This window comes from Danio rerio, chromosome 7, assembly GCF_049306965.1.
Source record: "Danio rerio strain Tuebingen ecotype United States chromosome 7, GRCz12tu, whole genome shotgun sequence".
NCBI lineage: Eukaryota > Metazoa > Chordata > Actinopteri > Cypriniformes > Danionidae > Danio > Danio rerio.
Window position 1 is genome coordinate 11,741,949 of NC_133182.1, and position 26,188 is coordinate 11,768,136.

At 36.5% G+C, this 26,188-nt stretch overlaps 1 protein-coding gene across 1 annotated transcript in view; it reads left to right on the forward strand.

Annotated features, from left to right (window-relative positions):
- The window catches only part of cemip (cell migration inducing hyaluronidase 1), a 1,140,081-nt gene that overhangs the window by 779,631 nt on the left and 334,262 nt on the right, over window positions 1-26,188 (forward strand). The gene's annotated exons all lie outside the window — the stretch shown is intronic.

The window sequence follows — 26,188 nt, forward strand, 5'->3', positions numbered from 1 at the left end:
TAGTGTAGCCCCCCCTCCCCTTTTTAAAAAACAGCCAGTAGAGTATTTATTCGCACAGCTCTGCCAGGGAGAGGGGTTGAGCTCAAGCGCATCAAATAAAAAGCGTCTTGAAGTGGGCGGGCAATGTCAGATACTAGAGAGCCTTTGATTGGTCAAGATTTGAGTAGTGACGTAGATAAAACCGTTGATCCATTTAGGCAGAATAGACAAACTTCAAGCTTTGGATGTTTATATTAGGTTTATATCTTCTAAATGTGAATTTTGTTACTGTTTTGGAGCATGCTAGCTTTTAGATATCCTAAAAACTAACAATACTATTACTAACATCTAAAGTTTAAATTTGATTTCATGGGACATTTAAGGCCATTTTTTAAATATCTAATTATTATTATTATATATTCATTTATTATATAAATTAAATCTTTTGCTTTTGGCTCTCTTTGGGTTTTTTAGTTTGAGTTACCGCACATATATCTGCATGCAGAACTGTGAGTGTGAAAGCCTTTTTCTGACATCTTCCCCATTTGCACAGTGATCATCTGGGCGTGTGTTTTCTCTATGCAGAGGAGGACATGAAATGCCAAAACACGTCCACTCTGTTTGGAATTAGCAGCCAAGCAATACCCATGCCGCCTTTGTGTGGATATATGTATACCAACGGCAGGGAAAAGGTTGCAACGACATTAATTGATTGTGTATTTCCCTACAGGAAGGGTAACACAACACAAATCAAAAAAAAAAAAAAAAAAAAAACAGACCACAGACATTAAGGTTTATTTTTTAGTGTTTTGACTTCCAGCATTCACATAATGCATATTTCTAAATAAAATTAAGACAGAAAAACATATTTAGTTTATTTTTTTTATTATTCATATGACATTGCATGTGAAATGTTATTACAGCTGGAGGTTTCCCAAGCACAATTACACTAAAGTGGTTGACTCAGTATTTCAGTCCCACCCTAGTGCTGGTTTGCTTTTATTCAGTCATTCATTCATTTTCCTTCGGCTTTGTCCCTTGTTTATCAAGGGTCGCCACAGCAGAATGAACCGCCAACTATTCCAGCATATGTTTTAAACAGCCACTTCAGCCACAACCCAGTACTTGGAAATACTCTCGCATTCATACACTCATACCCTACGGCCTGTTTAGCTCATCCAATTCACCTAAAGTGCATGTCTTTGGACTGTTACCCACGCCAACACAGGGAGAACATGCAAACTACACACAATAGCGTCAACTGTCCCAGCCTGAATCAGCACCCTTCTTGCTGTGAGGCAACAGTGCTAACCACTAAGCCACCGTGTCTCCCTCTGGTTAGCTTTCATGATGGACAAAACACTGAAGACAGATACCTGTCTTTGAATGATGCCACTAAAGCTTTGTAAATATTGTCTTATGTGAGGCTAGTGAAACGAAGACACTTGTGTGCACAGAGCTGACCTTGTTCTGTCTTTTGTACTGTGCTGTTTGTATTTTAAAATATTTTACAGTATGTCCTTAGTCAATGAATGGCTCGATTCCCTGTCAAATGCTTGTGCCATATTTGAAAGAGCTGGTCATTCACTGAATTTTGAACATCATGTTCAGTTTTAGCACAATATCAGAGTGGTTTATTGAAGAGACGAGCAGACCTGAAAGTGTATGTGAATGTACTAAAGCTGAATGATACTGGAAAAAAAAATCTACTTTGCAATATTTTCTTATTCTGTAATTGTTTAAAATTATTAATATAATTTTTGTTAATTTGCAATTATTTTTCAAAAATGATCTATTGCGATACTGAGGATAATTTCGAACTGCTATAAAGGGCAAAATGGGGTGCAATAGTTGTTTTATCTTCATTTAATGTATTTTTATAATTATTGGAAGCCAAAATCAAAATTTAAACTACACAGCCAAAATCAGAATCAACATTATCAATAGATCCTAAAAGGAAACTTAAAAAAAATTCCGTTTTAGTTTTATTGCGTGTGAAACATTTATATTAATAATAATATATTGTATAGCATATTAATATTCAGTAAACAATATAGGTGTGAATTCTTAGTTCCTAGAATTGAAAGAAACCCAAAACAATATTTGGTTCCACTTTATATTAAGTGTCCTTAACTACTATGTACTTACATAAAAAAAAAAACAATGTACTTACTGTGTTTATAATGTATTTGAGAACACTTGTGGTGCTTTTGAGTTGGGATAGAGGTTGGGTTATGGACAGGTTTGGTGGTATGGGTAGGTTTAAGGGTGGGTTAAGGTGTAAGGGATGGTCAACAGTGTATTTACAAATGTAATTACAGAAGTTAATTACAGATGTAATTACATACATGTATTTAATCAAGCTATCAAATCTAATCAAATTCTGATTATGTACCCCTATATCCAGGCCACTGTGTACACTTTTTGAGATCTCAAATTTAACTTGCAAGTGCCATTTGTTCCTGCTCTTCTAGGGTAAAATCTACAAGAGGCCACTTTCAGCTGACTGACCCACCCTTCTCCTTCCCTAAGCCCAATCGATAGTGTTTACAAACACACCCATTAACCAGGGCTCACCCCATTCCTTAAACCCAGCCATCAGTATTTTCAAAAGCGATCCAGAAAAAGAAAGAAGTTCTTTGCCAGACTTCAACCCTGTTGTCACAGTCAACTCTGCTCTGTTTCTGAAATCCTAGGACGTACTCTGCAAGCTACTGGACAAACAATATAATCAATACGTAGGTAAGCGGTCAGCTGGTAATCGCGAAAAAGAAACGACATCACACCACCTCGTAGCATACGTTTTAAAGATGAAATGCAGCCATACTGTATATTCCTCTGATCTCTAGAAATGTATATAGGGCTACATTTTCAGAATTAGCCTATGATGGATCTAATGTTGGACCACTGAAACACTTTCATGATGGATTTATATTTGCTATCAGAAGTCTAGCTTAATAATTATAATTTACTATAAACAAGCAAAAACAATTGAAATCAATAAACAAATGTAAGCATACGCATTTAACTCATTTAAACAATCCATTGGAACAAAATCATTGTTCAACTCCAATGATTTTCCATGGTTTTAATCTGCGATTTAAATGAATAAACATTTTATTTGTGAATGTACACTGTACAAAACTTGGGTTCCACACAATTCCTTTGTTGTCCCAACACAAATCGATTAAATTAATTGAATCGTTTTTACAAATTTAACTTGGATCAGGGTTCAACACTAAGGATTTTTTCTACTGGCTCCATTAGGCCAGTGGTTCAGATTTTTACTTGCCCCGCCAAAATTTTTACAGGCCCCACCAAAAAATAAATAAATAAAAAAAGTTGATAGCATTTCATAGCCTCATATTGTAATTAATTTGTCAACAATAACATTTGTGAATATATATATTTTAAATATTTTTAAAAAATTAATAAATGTATAATAAGCAAAACTTAAAGAAAAACAGCGGTAGATGGAAAATGTGCAGATATTTTATTGCAGTTCTAAATTATTTAACAAAAGGTGGCTGACTTGCCAAACCGACGACAAACTGAGCAAAACATCACTTAATTGTATTTGTCGTTTTGTACCCACATTAACATCTGCTTCAAAGATATTAGACACAGATGTTTTCTTTAAGCCTCATAATTTCATGTTGCCGCCATGTTGCCATCTCTTCATTGTACTGGTTGTTACTATAATATGAAAGAAGTAACATGCTCACAACATCCAATCAGACAAAAGGAACCAAAAAGCAATATGGTGTTTACGACATCACAGGAAGGTAGCATAGAAAGGCTTAAATGCACAAACTGTTTCTTGGTGCCAAGACTGTGTTTGCGTGCATTTGACAAATAGTCGCAGAAAAATTCAACTTTAGTGACAAGGCAGCACTGGCCTAATCAGGCCAGTAATGATCCTTTCTACTGTCCCGATCGCCTCTCAGGCTGGCCCCAGGCCATAGGGCAGTCCTTATTGTTGAACCCTGTGGATGGAATTTTGTTGGAACTTAATATGGATTGAACATAATACAATTAGGTTGTCCCAAAAAACATAAAATAAGTTGCTTAAACAAGCAGCAAAAATAAATTTTTGAGTGAAGATATAGATATGGATAGATAAAAAAAGTACATTTAACTCAGCAATGTGATTATTGCAGATATGCACATTCCAATATTGATGCTGAAACTATATTGCACAAATCTAGAATGTGGGTGCTATGGTGGCTCAGTGGTTAGCACTGTGACCTTGCAGCAAGAAGTTCGCTGATTCAAGTCCCAGCATGGGCCGTTGGCATTTCTGTGTGGAGTTTGAATGTTCTCCCCGTGTTCACGTTCACAAAATTTCCTTTGGGTGCTTCGGTTTCCCCCACAATCCAAAGACTAGTATGGGTGTTCCCCCATACTGGGTTGTGGCTGGAAGGGCATCTGCTGCTTAAAACATATGCCGGAACAGTTGGCGGTTCATTCCGCTGTGGCGACCCTTGATAAATAAGGGACTAATTAATCAGAGTGTAAGAATTGAAATATTACAAATATTCTGATATCTTTGACAATTCAAATCATGAGCTGAAGACAGGGCCAATGGACTCCACAACCCACCAGGGGGGAATGCGTGAAAAACCAGTTCCTGCTGCATTTGCATCTGACTATGCTGAGACTCAGCTTCATCCCCCCAACTCACGCATATGGTCATTTCAATGTTTGAATGTTTTAGATTAACCAAACTGACTTTAATTATCATGTTTGATATCATTTGAAATGTCTCGGTGTGACTGGTACAATGGTCTCATTCTCTCAGAAATAGATATAATCAACACAATAAATATATAACTTCAGGCATCTTTTGAACCACTGTGAAGGGTGTGACTTTTTACACACACCCCCTTCCTTGAGGGAATTCTTGGATTATTTAAGGCAAGGTTTGAGAAAAACTCAGGGCGATTCTGCATAACCAGATCAGCCCATAACATGGGGTCTGCCCCATGTTATGTATATTTCAAAGTCAGGTATGCATCTTTTCATCTTGGATTTATCTTTGATAATTTGATGTTTTGTATTGATCATTTATGAATTGACTGATTGAATTGGCATAATACATTTACCTGACTAATAAATTGTAATGTTTGACCATATTTTGCTCACTCTGTAATTATTAATTCAAGTAGATTACGCTGTATCCTTGTTTCCGCACGTCTTGCGTCAGGTCAGTAGACGGACTAAAATCCAATTGAGATGGAGCATTGGCACACTAATTGTGTTTTAGCAATCCGGCTGACTCTTGATATTGATTCATGTGTACTTAGGTGGAAAGGGCGATAACTTCCGTCTAGGTCAACAAGGTGTTGCACGACTAACCTAGATTGGGTACCCGACCTTTGTTTGAAGGTAATATTATTCTAAATTAAGTTCATATGGGAAACCATGGGCTTGGTGAAAACCAAAGTTACTATAGAGTCCAGTAGTCGGGTACATTTATATTAATGCCCTAACCTCTAATTAGAAATGATGATTGTCTTAACTCAAAGGTGTACATCTAAGCGGGACTAACTAAAGTATTTTAGAACGAGCGCGCTGGTAGCGGCCATCTAAAGTATTAGTCAATTTACCTCTGTTTAATATTCAAGACTGACCGGAGTGTGACCGTGAGGGACGCCTTCGGCCGAGGCGATTTCTCTGAGCGACATGAGCACCCGAATGAACGGATGTAATAGTTACTAGTGAAGACAAACGGTTCAAACATTTATCTAAATTACATATTGATATAATCTTCTTAAAGTTTTATAATTGGAGTCAGATAAAACGAGGATAAATATATTAATATTCTAAACCACCTCATACTAAAATTGGAGTCAGATATGAAGTTTAATATAAATCAACATTGTGCACTGGAAAGACCGAACATGCAGTGAACCTTCATCCACCATTGGATACTGTCATTGGACCAACTGGCTGGACCTTACAAGAGCACAATGAATGAATTCTAGAATGTACTGTATGGGGCAAGGGAAAAATCCTCAAATGTGGGAATCAAACCAGTGACCTTCCAGTTCCAGCTTTTAACCACCAGATCACATCAATGCTTTGCGTTAGATGGAAGACTTGATATTGCAAATTGACTTTCAGAAAGATTGGAGACTCTTCGCTTCATGGCCAGCACTTTCAGCTGCTTTATCATTTTTATGGTTTATAATGCTTTGCTGACCTAATTCTGTAAGGGAGAGACCGAATAAGAGAAAGCATCTATTGAAGGAACCAGAGATGGAAATGTTCAAAAGGAGTCTCTTGGGCCACCTTGAATGTTTATTTGGGATGTCGAACACACTTTTTCTGTGCCAGAACCCCATCAGGAAATAAGCCAGACGTGGCTTGTGACCTTTTGTGACCTGCCCTGTTTCTTTGAGACGTCAAAATAATATCCAAACCGTCTGGCGGAGTGCAAGCCGATAGCTTTAGCCATCCATTGAAGTTCAGCTATGGCCTTATCTAAAGCTAAGTTTAACACCTGGTTAATGGCATGTCTAGCCACTGTGTGACCTTGTCACAGTGCCAGCTGACAGGACACATTTGCACCAATATCATATTGCATCATTGAACTCACCCCAGTTTTTGAATGCATGTTGCAAAGACGAGACGCCTCATTCATTTTAATGCAAAATCGACCAAATTGCTGAATAAGGTCCAATATAAAGTGCTTATTCTGATGAGTCTCCTTCAACAGAATTATGTTATGAAATATGTATCAACTGTATGTATAAGTGGTTGTAAGTGCCCAACGGTAGAACATTTAACTGAACAATGCATAGTAAATCATGTTTAATGTGAGCTTATATAAGGCTGCAATGTCGTGGATTTGTAGATTATTTCATAGCCTTTCAGAATAGAGCAAATTATTATTTCAGTCATTATTTAAGATGTTCAGGGATGGGTTATGGTGTAAGGGATGGTCAACAGTGTAATCATAAATGTAATTGCATGCATTTAATCAAGCATAAGTATAATGCAAAAACATGTAATGTAATAATGATATAAACAGCTAATATAAAGAGACTTTAAACTCTTAATATATGTGCATTTGATTTCAGAATCAGAATTGATTTTAGTAAGGGTTAGGGTTGAATACATAAGGTAAAACACAATGTATATTTGTTGGAAAAAAAAAGTTATACTTTTAAATCCAAACATATCATATTAAACATACACCTGAACTAGAGAAAAGCAGGCTTATCTCCATAGCAGCATGTGAACGAAACACTGAGTAATTTAAATAGTCATATATATTAAATATATGCACTTCCTATCAAAAGTCTTGACATCGATCCCAGTTGAACAACAAATAATAACTTGACTTAGTTGATCATTTGAAAAGTGGCTGAAGGCAGATTACAGATAAATCCTCTGCTGAACTGCATCCCAATCATCACAAATACTGCAGAAGACCCATTGGAACCCACACGGACCCAAGACTCTCACACAAATCAGTCAAGTTTTGTGAAGGGAAAATTATGGATTGGAGTTATATTCAGTATGGGGACGTGCAGGATGGATGCCACCATCAAAAGCCTGAGGTATCAAGACATTTGTGCTGCCCATTACATTACAAACCACAAGAGAGGGCAAATTCTTCAGCAGGATAGCGCTCCTTCTCATACTTCAGCCTTAACATCAAAGTTTCTGCAAGCAAAGAAGGTCAGGGTGCTCCAGGATTGGCCAGCCCAGTCACCAGATATGAACTTTATTGAGCATGTCTGGGGTAGGATGTAGGAGGAGGCATTGAATATGAATTCGAAGAATCCTGATCAGCTCTGGGAGTCCTGCAAGAAAGCTTTCTTTTCCATTCCTGATGACTTTATTAATAAGTGATTTGGGTCTTTGCAGAGATGTATGCATGCAGTCGTCCAAGCTCATGTGAGTCATGCACAATATTCATTCTTTTTCCACTGCAGCATGACTTTATATTTTATACTGTACATTATTTATGTTAAATGACAAGACATTTGTTTAAACAAAGTCAGACCTTATTGATCTAATTAAATAATTAAAAATCAAACCATGATCATATTTTATTTTGGTAAAATAAGCGTAATCTAGAGGCCTTTGCCTTTCATATAAGCCACTTCTGATACCAAATGGTCAACTAGATGTCAGGTTATTATTTGTTGTTCCTAAAACATGTATAGGCAACAAGACTTTTGTAATGTACTGGTATTATAGTGTTCAGGTAGTGTACTGTATAATATGCTTTTATGGATCAACGTAAGTGGACTGCTGCAAAGGTGCGAAATGGGGCACATTAATTGTTTTATTCCGATTAATATATTTTCATAATCACTGGAAGTGAAAGTTGAAATTTACACAGCCGAAATGTATTTTGATGTTAATTATACATCCTTTTGCCATGCTACATGTGAATTTAAATCTTGTGGTTGTATAGAATGTTGGGCAAAATATTTTATTTGATTTTTGAAATTCTGTAAATGACTGTATTTTTTGTCATGTCACTAAATGTACATTCCGAATTATCTAAAAAAAAAAAAATGGCAAGACTCAAAACTGAAAAGAATGTCATGCACGATTAGTTTTAATGCGTGTTAAAGATTCATAATATAGTAGTAAAAATACAGGCATGAGTTCTTTTCATCCACAAATCGAAAGAAACCCAAATTCATCACATTAAAGTAGGAAAACCTTTAGAAATCAATTACAAATTGGCCATGTGGTTTCATTCTCGCTGTCTTGAAGTCAAAAATAAATAGACACTTAAGTGAAATCCTGTCTAACTTAAGATAACAGTTTCCAGCAGACGAAAAGACATCGCTATGCGAAGTACGACTTTATTACTAGCTAGGGAATAGGATGAGAAGGAAACGAGGTAGAGATAAATGAGGATCAAATGAGATAATTACATCCATGTGCTGTTTTTTTGGATTCTTTGCTTGACGGATTTCGAAGCAGCGCTATTTAGTCTTGGCCTAATACCTAAAGTCAGGCATGATTCACAAGTGAAGTACAGTGTAGTTTAAGTCCGTCGAACTCTGTGGCCTCCTTATTGGTGTTTTGAGTGAGGGTTTGGTGAAAGGAGGAAGAAATCTGTCAGCATGGTAGCGCGCCACGCCAGACTGCAACTTAATCCAGACCTTTGCCAGGAATCAGCTGTGTAAACTACTGGAAGCTCAATGTGAGTTCAGGGCATTGAGAGATATGCACACATTCATGATGCACACAGTCAACACAAAGGGCCAGATTTATTTAATAGTGCGCTGTAAAAAAATGTCAATGATTTCAATGGTAAAAATGCTACAGTAAGAATGTGCAGCCAGTGTTAACAGTAAGTAACTTAAACATGTACTGTAAGGTGAATGACTGTAAATTCACTTTCCCAGAATTCCCTACATGTACTTTTTATGCTTATTTTGTTGACATTACTATGATTTTATTTTATTTTTTCTCACCAGTTTTCTTATGACCAAAATCGGAATTTAAATTACACAAGCATAATCAGAATCAAACTACATATCCTTATGCCATGCTGTGCACACATACTGTATACTGGATGCGGAAAGTATTCAGACCCTAAAATAACAAAAGAGTGGCTTTACATCAATTCTGTGACTGTTCTTAAATGGCCCAAACAAAGCCCTGACTTAAACCCAATTGAGCATCCCTAGAGAGACCTAAAAATGGCTGTAAACCATACTATTTTTATTTTCTCATCTGTTATGTACATTACATGACTCCACGACATGTGATTAAATCGAATGGCCTAGGCAGAACCCTGACTTAAACCCAGTTGAGCATCTCTAAAGAGACCCCAAAAAAAATAGCTGTCCACCAGCGTATACATCCAACCTGACAGAACATGGGGACTCTATACTGCTCAGTGAGCACCAAAAAACATTCAAGACTGTTCTTGAATGGCCCAGACAGAGCCCTGACTGAAACCCAATTGAGCATCTCTGGAAAGATATAAAATGGCTGTAAATCATACTATGATTTACTTACTTTTTCTTATCAGTTATGTACATTGCACAGTGTCACTACACGCAATTTTAAAGGTATCTTGTCTATATTAAAAGGAGTTTTTGTCTTGGCCATCTGTGATTAAGATGCGTGAAATTTCTATTTTAGAAATGCTTTCTATTTTTGTGACGTTGCTGCAGAAGAACACCATATGCTACTATTACAATGATCACCTCAGGTACCGATTATGTGCTTTACTCAGTGTAAACACTCCCAATGTGAGTTTAAACACCATTTCACATGACGTTTATTGCCATACTACTGAAAGCAGCAGCAGATCAGTTCACCTCAGAAATAAAATAATTAGCGAACGCTTTGAAAGTGAAAGTCAGAAATTTGACTCAGTTCAAACCAACAAGATAAGTTCCATAGCTAATTAATAATGTTAAAAAGGTTTAATATGCATTCATTACATTAAAAGTCTTTACCATTTCATTGGGAGTGCAGTGGCGGGTATTTAAAGGTTTGTCATGTCGAGTTTTAATAGTGTAGACAGCCAAACTGCTTTTTGCTGGAATCTTGTTGCATCGCTTGTTGTTAGGACATTTAGGATATCGTGTTAGTGTTGATAAGTAATTTTGTTTGCTTACTTTAGTTTTATATGCGTTACCAAGATTGTCTTTAGTAGTTGTGGCAATGAGACAGCACCTTATATATATATATTAGGGGTGTCACGGTTCGATAGGTTTTCGATATAGCAAAAAAAGAAAAAAAGCCAGAGGATTTCTCTGATTTAAATTTTCAATGCATTAAACTAACATAAAAGTATGATCTTGTTTTTTTTTCTTTTTTTTTAAACGGTTATAGAGCTGGGGTTTGTGCTTAGCAGCAAGTAAAACAAATCCTTCTTTATACTCAAAACCAAAAAGCTGCTTATAAACAAATTTATATAATATTGTAGTTGTTGAACAAATAAAAATACAGTAATAATTTAGTGTTTATATGGAATTTCAATCTATTTTTAAGTATTTTTTTATTTTCAGAAAGATGAGTGTCCCACTTTTCTTCAGACAGCACAGATCTGCTTGATATGACTGTCACCTGCCATTTCAGTGGATCTGAAAGCAGAAATTATCTTACTGAAATGGGCTTATGAAGGAATAATGTAACTGGGCTCTATTACATTTAACATTTTCTTAAAACCTGAAATTTCCACTAACGATTAAGATATCTCATATCCACAGCTATAAATGTACCGATCGCCTCGAATCTATAGAACTTGCCCGTCTGAATGCTGTTCCAGTTCCAGATACGTATCTGAAGAGCGGTGTGGAGGCTGGAGGCGTGTGCGTGCAATGTACCTGAGTGGCGGGGTTGAGTTGTGCCCAACGTATACCTGAAGAGCTGGGAGGGATGCGGTGGAGAGGGGTATGCGACGTATTTAAGGACCGGGGGTGAGACGTGCAATCCTTGGAAGATTATCGTTCGTTTGCGGGCATCCAAGAGACTCTCTATGCATTTGCTGGAGACTCAAACTTAAACTTCCAGGAGACTTGGGATGTCTGGGACTACATCAACGTTGCTAGCCATTTTGCGAGCTAGTGTAGCGCGTGCCTGACTGCAGTAGTGTTTAGAGGTGGGTGGGTGTGGTGATATGTGAACAGATTATTGGGATTGGCTGTTTTGTGTCAGGGTCCACGGCCACCCCTGGGTAAACTCTGGCCACCCCTGTGGCCACCCCTTTGGCCAACCCAATATAATTTTGCTGTTAACATTATTGATTTAAATGTACTTATAAATTCCCAATATTTAAATAAATGAATAATATGCAGCCACTAAATTATTGTTGGTGTTACTGACGTAGCTGATCCATTGTCTCTCACCCTTAGTGCTGTTTCAATGGTGAATGCTGGTAAAAGCAAACTGACGCAAAACCATTCCCGCGCGCCTCATGCACCCCTGTGTGAATCCCGGTTGGTTGTTTGCATGCACGCCGACAAAATAGGCGCCGCTCATGCGCCGTGAAACCGGAGTAACAGCCTTTTGTGCAGCGGTGTCGGCACGCAGCGAGTTTTGAAAGTCGACTAAAGTTTATATAATATGATGATGACGATGATGTTACTTTCACTAAGCATGGCTTTAAAGCTGGGAATACCCCAGTCTTCTTAAGAAGAGAGCAATAAACTGTTGGATTCACATCTCTCAGTTGTTGTTGTTGCCTTCCTGGAGCTCCAGCTTACTGAGGAAACACACAGACGGTCTGCAATTTATCCCAACAAGCAGAAAGGAGGGATAATAAGTCATGGAGGTAAGACTTCATAACATGATTTTTTCAGCCATGATCTGGTCTAAGACCACAGATAATGCTATAATACATTTTTTGTATTCTTTAGAATTGTCATAATTCATTTTCATGCAGAAGGTTTCTTAAGTGATCTTGGCATATCAGTCCAGTTGTTGTTTTCCAGTAGTATTTAGGATTGATTTCTGTTATTTATTTAGAATAATAATTGTATAATAATATTAATATTAATTGTGTTTATTCAGAAAAAATATAAATAAATCGTTATATTCATTGAATAACAAATCTAACAATTCAAGGAAGGTGGGGGTGTATAGGGTGGTTCGACTAGGGTGTCATTTAAACTAGAACCGCCACTGCCCTCCCCAATCGTCGTTGACAGCACAAACACACCTTCAATAGACAGCAAAGTCAATTTAATATTTACCTTAAGCTACAGTATATCAATAGAAGAAGCTGCATTAATAAAATGGCTCAAAAAGCAATATGGATAAATGATAATATTAGGTATAGTGAGTGTGTATAGTAATGCCTTTTGTTCAGTTTGTTCATTTGTTTGGGTTATTAATAAACTCATTATTCTTTCATTCATTTTCTTTTCGGCTCAGTCCCTTTATTAATCCAGAGTCGCCACAGTGGAATGAACCACCAACTTGTCTAGCACATTTTTACACAATGGATGCCCTTCCAGCTGCAACCCATCACTGGGAATAATAAACTCATTAATCTTCATTAATTTTAGACATGGCATATACTGTATGATGTACAATAAAAGCATGTAAAAAATAAGTCATTTATACAGTATATATATGTATGTATATATATATATATATATATATATGTATGTATATATATATATATATATGTATATATATATATATATATATATATATATATATATATATATATATATATATATATATATATATATATATATATATATATGAAAAGTGTTTTTAAACTGAACATAGATTTTTTATTTGGTTTGAACATGTACTTCCTGAATTATTTCAAGAAATAAATTGCAATATTTCTAGAAGAATGAATTAAATGAATAAAAACTACATTATTTCATTCACCAGAAACAAAAATATAACATTACACTGAATTCATTTTTTTTTTTGTGTGCCACCCCAAGATTTGGTGCAGCCTCTTCTGGCCACCCCTAAGAAACTTTTCTGGGGGTGCCACTGCTCACACAGAAGACAGCAAGATAGCTAGTGCATGCTTTAATACAGTGAAATTCTGAGTTCAAAAGCGATGTTCTACTGTTTAACACAGTGGTCACCAAACTTGTTCCTGGAGGGCTGGTGTCCTGCAGATTTTAGCTCCAACCCTAATCAAACACACCTGAACAAGCTAATCAAGCTCTTACTAGGTATACTTGAAACATCCAAGCAGGTGTGTTGAGGCAAGTTGGAGCTAAACCCTGCAGGGACACCGGCCCTCCAGGACCAGGATTGGTGACCCCTGGTTTAACATGACAACGGGGAAGGCAGCATGTTGACTGTCACATCATTTGGGATGCCATGTTGAGCGTTGTTGCACTGAAAATATTATATTTTGTACTTATTCTCTTTTGTTTTATTTAGATATTAGTCTGAATCGAATCATTCGGTTCGTAATGTGCAACGAATCGAAAGTCTCGTACCGAACGGTTCAATACGAATGCGCGTATCGAGACACCAAAACATTGGTAATTTACTGTAAAAATGACAGTATTGCTGAATTTTTAACTGTATCAATCCGACTACCACATCTACCTTTTCTTTGAAACTATAAATTGTACAATTATTACAGTGTGTGACGATTTAGTGCCACAAAGGCACAAATTGGAGTCGAAAGTTTCTTCCTTGAATCACCAACTCACAGTGCGGTATTTAAATAACACAGCAACTAAAGAAATAAAGAAACTGCAACTCATCGTCATTGGCACTGCTTTATGTGCTGCAGTGTTTATTTGAAGATAAGCTGTGTGTAATCAATTAACAACACAGGTAGAAAATGGGTTAAAACAAGTTATTGCTAGGTGTTAAATACCACTGACTAGAGTTATAAAAGGTAATACAATTATTGTTCTATACTCTGCTCACATGCTTTTTAAAACTGAAAAACTCAAATTTAGATTTTTTTAATTAAAAAAAATACTCAGATGTTATTTTAGCAGGCCTGTGATGTAGAATTTAAAGTTTAAAAAATGGTCAGCCTCAACAATCACTGTACACACTATTTTATTGCTTATATTTTGCTCTATAGGTATGTCTTTTTTTGTAAACCCTAAGGGTTGCAACACAGGCTCATTGTGAATACATACCCAGTGGCTTGCCGCATACTTTGGCGGACTTGAGACACAGAGCGGAGTTGACCAAGAAGATGGGCTTCAAGTCTGGTGAAGACCAGTTCCAGAAAGTGGATAAAACAAAATAATAAAAAAATAAAAGTTAATTACAGGGTGAGAACGTGGTAAAAATCAGGCAGTTTTCCTTCTCTGCATTGCTTTTAAAAACATCTGTTGGATTTAGGGAAAGACTCAAGAATACACAAGACATGTCACTTTAATCTTTTTGAATGGGGAAAAGTATAACTGTCAATATGGTAAATGAAGCCCCGCCTACTAGCACAGGAGCCAATCCTCGATCGCTATATGGTGAAAAAAGCCTGCCTTCTAGTACAGGAGCCAATCATCGATTGCAATAGACTGATGATACTCTGGGAAAGGGACCTGGACCTGAGTTTCTGCAGATTTGAACATTTAGAAATAAAACTAAAGAGACAGTTGTTGATTTAATTTTATGGGAAATGGGTGGAGGGATCGGTCAGTCAGGCAGTTGACAGCAGCCTCTGGTGGATTTACGCAAGAACAGCAGGCATGAATGGCACTCACAAGAGAGATTTGAGATCTCAGAAAGTGTACACAATGGCCTCTGGCAGATTAACGAAAACTGAAAAAAAAAACAAAAAAAACATGGAACATATTATGTGCTCTCCAGAAATGTATACAGAGGTATGTATCCATAATGAGCATGGGTTGAAGGGTTTAGGCTTTTAAAAAAGTCCAACCTCAAGCCAGTTAATATGGTTAGCTTGCTTAATATGTATACTTAGGCTGCGTCCGAAACCGCCTACTACTCAGTAGGTACTGCATTTAAATTTAAACGTACTTCTCGGCCGTTATAAAAGTACATTCTATACAGTGTGAAAAGTATGAATGGAATTCGGACATACTACATCCGCCATTTTGTCATGGTCACGTGACCTACCTGCGTCATTTGCGTCGCCTCACTTCCATTCATGATTTCTCTCACGGGGCATTATGGGATGGCGCAGCGTGCATGGAATGCGCACTTCAGAATCTTGAGGGAAGTAGTAAGTCATCCGGGTACTTCTCGCCTACTGATTTTCGAATTCTATGAATTCGGACATACTACTCGGCTCGCATGCTGATTTCAGCGTACTGTATAGTATGGAAGTATGCGGTTTCGGACACAGCCTTAGTCTTGTTGTGCTCTGATACATCAGTGAATGCCATTTGGCTTATGTTTTATTTTTTTCCTCTTTTTATATATCAAATGCAACCTCTAAACTGACTTCTCTGCTGATTTAACTAAACATAGGTGGACAGAGAAACAAGGGGTAATGTACTATCAAAAATAGGCATATGTGGAACATAAAAGGCATATACTGTATGGCTTTGCCAAAAATGAGTATACACAAAGTTCCTTCTAATAAGTATTGATGGGATAACATACAGTCAGAAATATATAAGATATTTTGTTTATTTTCAGTTATTCAGTAGCTATATTTCCATCCACAAATGAAAATAAAACTTGTGCGCATAACTGCAATATCATTAAATCATTGAAGCATGTTTTTACCCATTTAAAATCAACAATTGACAAAGATGTACCTAAAATCTTCTCCATCCTCCATCCTGTTTTTTTTTAATCAATAAAGCAATATTCATAGAGAGCCCATGAGTCTCATTGATGTGTATTAATTATTCATCTTTTTTTTTTTTGGTCTTGTTGACCAATGGTGGGAGAGGAAGTGAGATCATCGGAGTCTATTGCTGAGTAAGCACATCCTCCCTGCACTTCTAAGCCTCTTCCTTTCATCTCCTCGCCATCTCCATCTCTCAGTGTCAGACTTTCCATTCATTAAAATCCCAGAGGGGATTCCTCTGAAAGATGGAGCGGTGTTAATGGCTCTAGTCGAAAGGGTTTATCCTGTATCTGCTATGGGAATGGACATGATTTGTTGATGTTTCACTTTGGTTCTGTGTGCAGTATAGAGTCGGGTCATTCAGTTCACTCACAAAGCTTTTATGGTGGTAGAAAAGGGGAAAAAACGTTTAAAGAAAAAAAGGGCTTTATCTGATCACAGAATTAATTCTCCATACACTTACTGACCTTTGCAAGGAGAAAAAAAAAAGTAGAAAGCAGCTCAGACGGAGAATATGATATGTGTGGTTAGTCAGTATACAGTATGATTCATCAGGGTAATGAGGGACATATTACATTTTGGCCAATGGCATTCAAAGTGTGAGTCTCAGATGGCAGAAATATGAACTAATCATTTCATTTTGCTAGACTGTATTAATGTATTTGTGGCATTTAGTAGCATATATGTTAGATATAAATATTCTGCATTGTAGTTCTGATTTCAGGCTAGAAAAACTCCTACATTTCTGTTTTTCATGTTTCCCCAAGTATTGCTATTTTTATCGACAGTTTTTGCACTTTTTTTGGGTTATTTTGTAATGTTTGTTTGAAAATTCATGCGATTTTTATTTTTTTTATTTTTTTTTTTATTTATTTATTTTTTAAATTTTTTTTATTATTCTTATTATTATTATTTTTTTAAGTTTATTCATAAACTAATTTCGAGAGGATCACGTGCTTATAATTTATCACGGCCAGTCTCACATTTGCTAATCACTATCTTATAAGCCCTAAGCTACTATAAACAACCACAGTTTTTCAGTCCCCCCCGCCCCTCCTCCCCTATTCTCCTTCTTTACCTCTGACTGGGCGGCACGGCGGCCCAGTGGTTAGCACTGTGAGCCCCACAGCAGGAACACTGATGGCCCTGGTTCCACAGGACCGGTGGGTGTTTCTGTGAGGAGTTTGTATGTTCTCCCCGTGTCCGCGTGGGTTTTCCCCGGGTTCTCCGGTTTCCTCCCACCATCCAAAGACGTTCAACATACATAACAATCAAGCATTTATCTAACCCCTCGTGTTTCCTTAGCTACCGCAGCAGGGGAGTTCTGAGATCCCCCGTCCTTGAGCTCGGGGCTCTCTCCTGGGACAGCATGCCAAACAAGCTTTTATAAATCATCAGCTAAGTGTGAACTCTTGAAACAATATGTTTATCAATTATGATGCTGTTGTACACTGTTTCTTTTTAAAGGGTTAAAGTAAATAAAGACTGTTAAAATAAAAAAAGAGATCCACTGTTTCTCTAGTTCAGGGTGCTTTATTGGCATGACATTTAGTACAATATTACCAAAGCATATAAAATATGTAATATATTAACATCATCAAATGAATAACATACAGCAAATGAGAAAGCAATTACAGGAAAAATAAAAATAAAAACACTATCTCTAAAATGGATATTTATTAATAATTAATCATAATTAGAATAAAAAAGTGTAGATTATTTAAATGAGGCAAATAATTTGACCATTTCTATATACTAAAGTTTTTGAATTGTTTAGATTGAAGTTAAAGGGCTAGCAGGGGGTTGTTGCTAGAGCGGATACGTTTGCGGCCGGAAGTTAACGAGAATTATTTCTATTATTTATTAAATTTCTCATTTGTTTTATTTTATTAACGTCTACCCCCACCCCAACCCTAAACCCAACGTTCACAGTAAAAAACAGTTGTTGTACAGAGTATTAGTTATGTTATCTATTAAATAACCCAATAAAATTTATTTTTAAATGCCTACAACCCACCCCAACCCTAAACCCAACCCTCACAGTGCTGTAAAAATATGAATTTTTGCTATACAGTGTTATAAAAATATGCTGCTTTATTAACGTGCATATCGCACTTCCGGCCAGCCGCATATCCGATCTAGACTTTACCCTAGCAGGGGGATTTTGCTATTTTCCTTTTTTTGTGCCATGTTGTTAAAATAGCAAACTCATTTGTGGAACTTTGTGGACTGGGTGTGCTGGTCTAAAAACAAAGGTGTGTTGAGGCGCATTGTTGGCGCTTTGCTATTTTGAGGAACTAAAATAGACTGTGCAATAGACCAGCTGAAAGCAGGTCTAAAGTACAGGACAGAGCGCATAAGTTGTGTGCCTTAAACGCGTACACATTGCTTAATACACACAGGATGTAGAGCAATACACAAATATTTTTACAAACAAAAAATAATTAAAGGATGAAAATGTTACAAAAATTATTGTTTTCTACATACATTTCAAAACCACTACCTCCATACCTTCATGTCGGGGGGCTTTTTTCAGTTTATTTATGACAACTTGCTTTTGTATATTATTATTATTTATTATATGCATATTTATATTTGCTTTATTAAAAACAAGCTTAGATTTGTCCACCTGTCAGGTTTAAGACCATACATAGGACGTGGGTTTGGATATTACTCGGTTTTTGACCACACTTCATTATTATTGATTATTTATTCGTTTGCTGGAAATTATAACTGAGTTTAGAAATAGTTTTGAAACAAATCTTTGCGCTTAACCGACAAAATTAAATATGTAGACTAATGGATGTCTTCATGTGTACAACACAGTTTCCTTTTCCACGAAAGAAAGCGAAAGTAAAGAGGCCGATTAGAGGAGGCTTATTCATTAACCTCGCGCTGCAGATGCTCTGTTTAACTGTTTTCTCGCTAGTAAAGTGTTCAGTTTTTCCACTTATAAAGTCCGCCATGTAATAGAGAATGTGCCATGGCGCTACGCGACTGACTCTTTAAGGGAATGGGAGATTAGAGTCTGATTGGTTTATTTTCAAAACACACCCATAACTAGGGCCAGACAGAATCTGCTGACGTTTTTTGCTATTTCTGCTGAGAATTTTGGTAAAAATCTGCGGATTTCTGTGTCATCAATAAAACCTTAATATGTGAAATGAAAACTAATATCTTTTTAACTTTTATTTACTGTTTAAAATGCAAATCCAATTAGATTCACTCAAGTTTGGTAAACAAAGCAAGTCTCTCATATAATATATCTACTAAAAAACTGAAAATATTAGTATACAAACTGCATTGTACATAAATCAGATGAAAATGTTCATATTAGTCAATTATATAACTGTAATTAATTTAAAAAACTGAATAAATATAGATTTACACACATTTACTCAAGTAATAAAACAGAATTGATGATGGGCTAAAAATCTGAGGAAATCTGCGTACAATCTGCGGAATTCTGCATGCGCCGATTCCGTGTGAGCCTACCCATAACTCATTAGGAGAATAAGCACAGCCCTGTTGGATCATGTGCCGTGGCGCAGAGCATTTTTTTCCATCCTTATCATAGCAAAAGTGGTTTCAGAAAAGTCCTTAATGCTTTTGCGCAATGCGCTTTAGACTTTGTGCCCAGATCATTAAAATAGAGCCCTATGTGTAGGAAGCACTGCCAGTGTTTTTATTTAGTTAAATCATCTGTGCTAAGTGAATATTTCACAATTATTTCACGAAATATCACTTTAAATTACAATAAGAATTTTCAATTCAATTCATCTTTTTTCCTATAGCGCTTTTACAATGTAGATTGTGTCAAAGCAGCTCAACATAGAAGTTCTAGTAAATTGAAACTGTCAGTCCAGTTTTCAGAGTTGAAGTTCAGTTTAGTTCAGTTCAGTTCAGTGTGGTTTAATATTCAATGCTAAAAGTCCAAACACTAAAGATCAAATCCATCGATGTGCAGCTCTACAGATCCCAAACCAAGCCAGCCAGTGGCGAGGAACAAACTTCACCAATCGACGAAAGTTAAGGAAAAAATCTTGAGGGTAACCAGACTGTAACGAAGGGTCTGACACAGAGGGATCCATTTGCAGTATATTTATTAAACACAGTTTAATTAGGAGCACACAGTACTGGTGTGCGAACTCGCATCGAACACAGTCGTTGACAAGGTCGATAGGCTGGCGGCTGGCATACATGGGTCGATATAGCAGGCACGGGTCAGAGGCAGGAGGCGAGGATCAAGGTCGATATACAGTACAAGGCAGGGTTCTAGATAGGTGGCAGGCAAGGCAAGGTCGAGGAACAGTCCGGCTTAGCAACGGGGAGATCAGGCAAAGATGAGAACCGCTCAGTAATGTCAGCAATGGCAGAACAAGACTTTGCACTGGAGTGTGTGTGTGAGCTGCTTATATGTGCGTGTATGTGATCAGTGTAATGTGTGGGAGGTGTGTAGCAATCAGTGTCTGAATGGATGACGTAATGTCAATCTGCTGGCCAGCGAGGGGAATGACTGGGACCAAGTCGGTGACACAGGCTCAGTTGGGCACGACCATTTCTCTGGACAAACTTATTTTGCAGAGTTTGTGTCTTTCTCTGAGATAATTGTAAAGCGTCACAAGCACAGTGTCGATTGTTGTCCACAATGACACACTGCAAGAGACAAAAACAATAGATCTTTGTATCCTGACTCCCATGTTGTATTAGACATGACCACTCTAAGTCAAATGCATGATCCGATATTGCGTAGTTAAAATTCAGCAGAAGCCCATGTGCCAGTAGATGTGAGCGTGTCAAATTCTTGCTCCTAGTTTGCTTTGGCATTCTGATCCACATTCTAGTCTCCTAATGATTTAGTGACGTCTCCTTTAATTCTGATGCAGTTATGGGGCAGTGGAAAGAGAGATTTGATTCTAGCTCAACTTTATGTTTGAATATTTAGCTACATTCATAAGCTACTGTCACTTTATAATAAATGAAATATTTATATATGCAAACCAGCATATATGCAACCACAAAATCAAGGAACCAGAATAAATAAAATGTCTGAAAGAATGTAGACTTTTGCTCTTTTCAAGAGCGTGAGTTCTGCAGTAGTCTGCAAGGGTGTTTTCGTGTGTGTTGATTAGGCTGTATACTGTCCCTGAGGAAATTAGATCCGCTAATGTGCCGGGGAGGATAGAATCAGAGTGTTGGTCTCAATAAAGAGATGTAGCTGTCCTCCTCCGGGGGAACAGAAATATTGGAAACATCTTCTCTAATACTAGCAGATGTCTATCAGAAGTCTGCTGCTACTCTAAGTCACTGTTTTTCCAGTCGAATATACAGTCTTTGAGTGTTGAGGGATATACTGAATAAGCAATGATCAAGTCTGAATGGAGTATTTATATTGTTATTCATATCATTCAAATTAATCGATGAAAGATTTGAGCTCTTTTACAGAAAGGATTTAAACTATATCTGACAGTGCAGATAGCATGTACGTTTTGTAGATACTTTGGGTACTATGGTAGTATCTCGATACTACGGCTCCAAAATACTGGCAGTGCCACTGTAGTTTGTAAATGGTATGATCGTCATTAATTATCTACAATAGATAATGTTGCATGGGGAAAAGTCACTAAAATGCTTACACGTTTCTGCAAAAATAGACCACTGTATTTGAATAGTCTGTGCAGCCCTTTAAGGTTGCAAAACTTTGTAGAATTTGTGCCTTTTATGGTAGCATATTGCATTTTCTGATGCTTCAGTTCGAATGCACAGCAGTTCATTTCTGTTCCTGTTAATATGATTTAGTAGCTATAACTGCGACAATCTCTTTAAAAGTTCGACTCACAAAGTGAAATTTTTAATTACCTTGGATTGTTACCTAATGACTGAAAAAACCCAAAATAGCAACAGGAAACATTAGCCCCTTTCACACAGTGATACCGGTAAATTTCTGGAAAATTTCCGGAACGACTTTACCGGTATATTCAAAAAAGCGCTGTTCACACAGGCGAGGACGTTACGGAAATTTTCCGGAAAAGAGCATTCACACATCCATTCCAAAATACCGGTAAATTCTGACATCATTCACCACAAATGAGCTTTAAACGGCTGCGCTTGTATTTGTAAACATTTGACTACATTACAAACTCTGTGGATGATCAATATTGTGAACAACTTTCGCAGGATCACTTTCGCATGTCGAGATGTTCATAATATGTGCGTGTGCAGGCGCTCATAGGCGCACGCAAAGCTTGAAGGTAAACAAACAACGGCTTATCATAAGCATCTCATCGATGATTATTTACACAGTTGGCATTAAGAAGAACATACAAACGTGATCTGACTAACTTCTAGCAGCTAAATGTGTCTGGAAAAATATTCAAAGGCTTTTATTCTCATAAACCGCACGGACGTAAATGCGTCTGACTGTTGTGATTGGCTAAAGCAGACGTCTCACGTCAGCACGTTCTAGACGTGCACGCGCTTATTACGGGAATCTTCCTTCTGCATTCACACAGCGCAGCATTCCGGCAAATTGCCGGTAATGTTACAACTTCTCTTTCCGGAAAATAGCCAGAACGAATTTACCGGTATTTTCAAAAAGGGCCTGTTCACACATACAACAACATACAAAAAAAAATTGCCGGCAATTTTCCGGAAAGGTCTGTATGTGTGAAAGGGGCTAATGAAAAAATTTTTGACCTCTTCAAATAGCCTAATTTTGTTGGGAAAATGCTCTTTTGTAACAAATAACATTCAGTATAATTTGTATCTTTGTTTGAATGTAATTTTTTGTTGGTCAGTGATCTACAAAATAAACAAAAAGAATGAACACATTTTAGGTAAAGTGAGGTGGAAATAATACTTTTTGCCCTAAGGAATTATAAATTAAATTCAAGTAGGCTTTTTATAAAATAAAATATAGTATTTCTGACAATTTACTTTATAATTTGAGTTATGAATTACAGTATTGCAATACAATTTGGTAGAGCTGCACAATTAATCCTTAAAAGATCGCGATCTCGGATTCGACCCCTAGACGATCTTAATCCAGCATTTCTACGATTCTGCCGATCATATTTTTAAGTTCAGGAGAGAAGAAAAGGTGGCTGCACGAGTTTTCATTGTTTCACACACGTTGCTCAGTAACACTGACACCTCCAAATGATGTTGAATGAGTCACATACTGTATTTATAAGGTATAATTCACCTAAAAATGTCATTTTTGTCTTAATAAAATGATGTTTTCGCGATCGGGAAATCACACGTGACGTGAGCTGCTGACCGTGAGCTGTTATCACAGAGAGGGCGCGTGTGCGCTCTACTTAATGATAGACGCGTGCGTGTCTACTTTAGTGAACAGAACCTGAATATGTTGCAAGTAATAAGTAATACAGTTGCAAATAATATTCGGTTTGTGGCACAGAGTGATCGTTTGGGAGCCGCGCGCGAAGTATGAACAGCTCTTAGCCCTCAAAATGAAACCGAAAGTGTGCACTTCATTTAAATGATCATATCGCATTTTAGAGTTATGATTACGACAAGCATTTGATATGTTTTTTCTTTCATAGCGAACCCACAGTTGTGCATAAAATAAATGTTTTCAATGTTAGTATAACTACTCTAGCCTATGTATTGTTGAATATAATCTGAAAATGGCAAATGTCTGATTTTACCAGTGAAAAAAATTGTCTAATATGACAGACTGCAAGCATATATCTCAAACTTAATAATTCAATATCAGAATTATTATAAGTAGAATAGAATTATTTATAGAAACTAGTAGACCAACACATAATATTATTATCGATGTTGTGCCATATGTTTGTTTTTACCATACCTTTATTTTACATACAGAATCGTGAGAAAATTGTGATCTTTATTTTAAGCTAAAAAATCGCGATTCTCATTTTAGCCAGAATTGTGCAGCTATACTACTTGGTATCATGATACTTCACCTAGTATAGTATCATAAGATAAATAAATGGTATCGCGACAACCCTAACATGTTGTATTCATAAAGAAACAGGGCTGAAAGTTGTATAGAGCTTTGTGATAGTCTGATATTTAAATTTGGGTTTAAGATAAAAAAAATATTAAAGTATAAATATATAAATAAAATAATAAACTTGGCATAAAGCCCATAGGCTGTTAATCTGTTTACCGTCAATATAAAGTCCTTTTTCTTTAGTTTAAGAAGAAAATACGTATAAAATGAATCATGTCAAAAGAAACTTACCAGTACACTGTAAATGAAATGACAACAACATTTTTTATGTTACTTATTTAAACAAGGGAAACGGGTTTCAACTACATTTTTAAGCTATAAAAATGTATAAAACTTATTTATTTATTTTTGACACTTTAAATGATGTAAGTTGAGAACAATGACCATTTAAATTGTGCAAAAAAACTCTTAAATACTGTACAGAAACTTACAGTACTTTAGCTTTATTTTTTCAGACATTGTTTTATTCTTTCCTAGCTGGATGATAGCAGTAGCTAATTTGCATAATTAACTGTTTCATACATCCATATAGCCACTATGCCACCTAACGTTAACAAAATCATTTTGTTTGTAAGTTGACTGCTAGTTGTACAGCCCCTCTAGTTTTTCCACAATTGCTGAATCCAACGCAAAATCAACAAAAAGTCGCAAATGTTTGCAATCCAGCAAAAATAATCACATAAAATGTAAATAATCTAATAAAACATCCAATTCCAAGCAATACAGTCATAGCCATATATTTATTTCAGTTTGCAATAAATTCTTTTACATGACTTATAGATGTTGCATACGCAGCTGCGTGATGTATTTGAGTGTTTCTCGAAAAATGATGTCTCACTTTCTTCCTCACAATCATTACATTACATTACACTAAATAGGGGGCGAGGCGAGTATTCAGCTTGTGCAGTAAGCAGATGAATGCAGATGAAGCGCGAGTGATTTACATGTGAAGTCATAGCAAATATGTGTTTTGCAATGTCAGTTTTCCAATATCGTGCAGCTCTAGTACCTACATTTACTAACTTACTATTATTTTGATGTATTGCCAAGTTAAATCGGATTCATCCATTTGGATATGTGAATGATTGGGATTTTTTTTATTAACATTTTTTTTAAGTAAACATACATTTGTTGCACAAACAATCAACACTGCCATTGATGAAAGTTTGTTTGGCTAAGGCTTGGATCAGATCCGTTATTTACAAGTAGATCAAGTGTTGGGCAAATAAAACTATATATATATTTTTTGTAACTTCTGTTGCATGCAAGTCGTTTTACCTATTAGTATCTACTTGTACCTACTAGGGCTGCACAATATATCATTTTAGCATTGATATTGCAGTGTGCAAATCTGCCAAAGCCATATTGCAGGATCTGCAATGTCATGTTGGGATTTATAAATCGTGATCTAATCTAATCGTATGACATTCATTTTAATATATTTTTAAGCCCTGTGACTAGAGTTTCTTGTGCCCAAATTTGCTTGAAATCTAAAGTTTGCCACTTTAACAAAGATAAATTGTTTAACTATGTATACAATGAAGAATATACCATGTTAATTTGCATTTAATTATTATGTTTCTGAACCTGAATGCTGCTACTCTCCACCAAAATCTACAAAGTGCCGTTTATTTAACTAAAGTTTTTTGATTAAAAAATAAAAATTTAATGGGAGATGACCAGTGGCTGTATCAGGAATCAGGCTTAAGAAAGTGCCTACAAAACTGCAAAAGTGTAGACTGCTCCCTCTAGTGGGTTTGTCATCTGAAACGTGCAACAAAACACACCTAGAGCAATGTATTTTACATTTTGCAAAAATGAAAGGCTTTTACTTTCAATGCTTGAGTTGGAATCTTGTGATGTTGCCACCGCGTGCAAAACACTGACTAGTTAAGTCACATTGTGCAAAAGTGTTTTAGTTTACGAATGTGGTTTTAAATATTAATGTTGGGCAATTAAAACACAAAATTTTTTAATGACTTTTGTTGCATGCAAGCCATTTT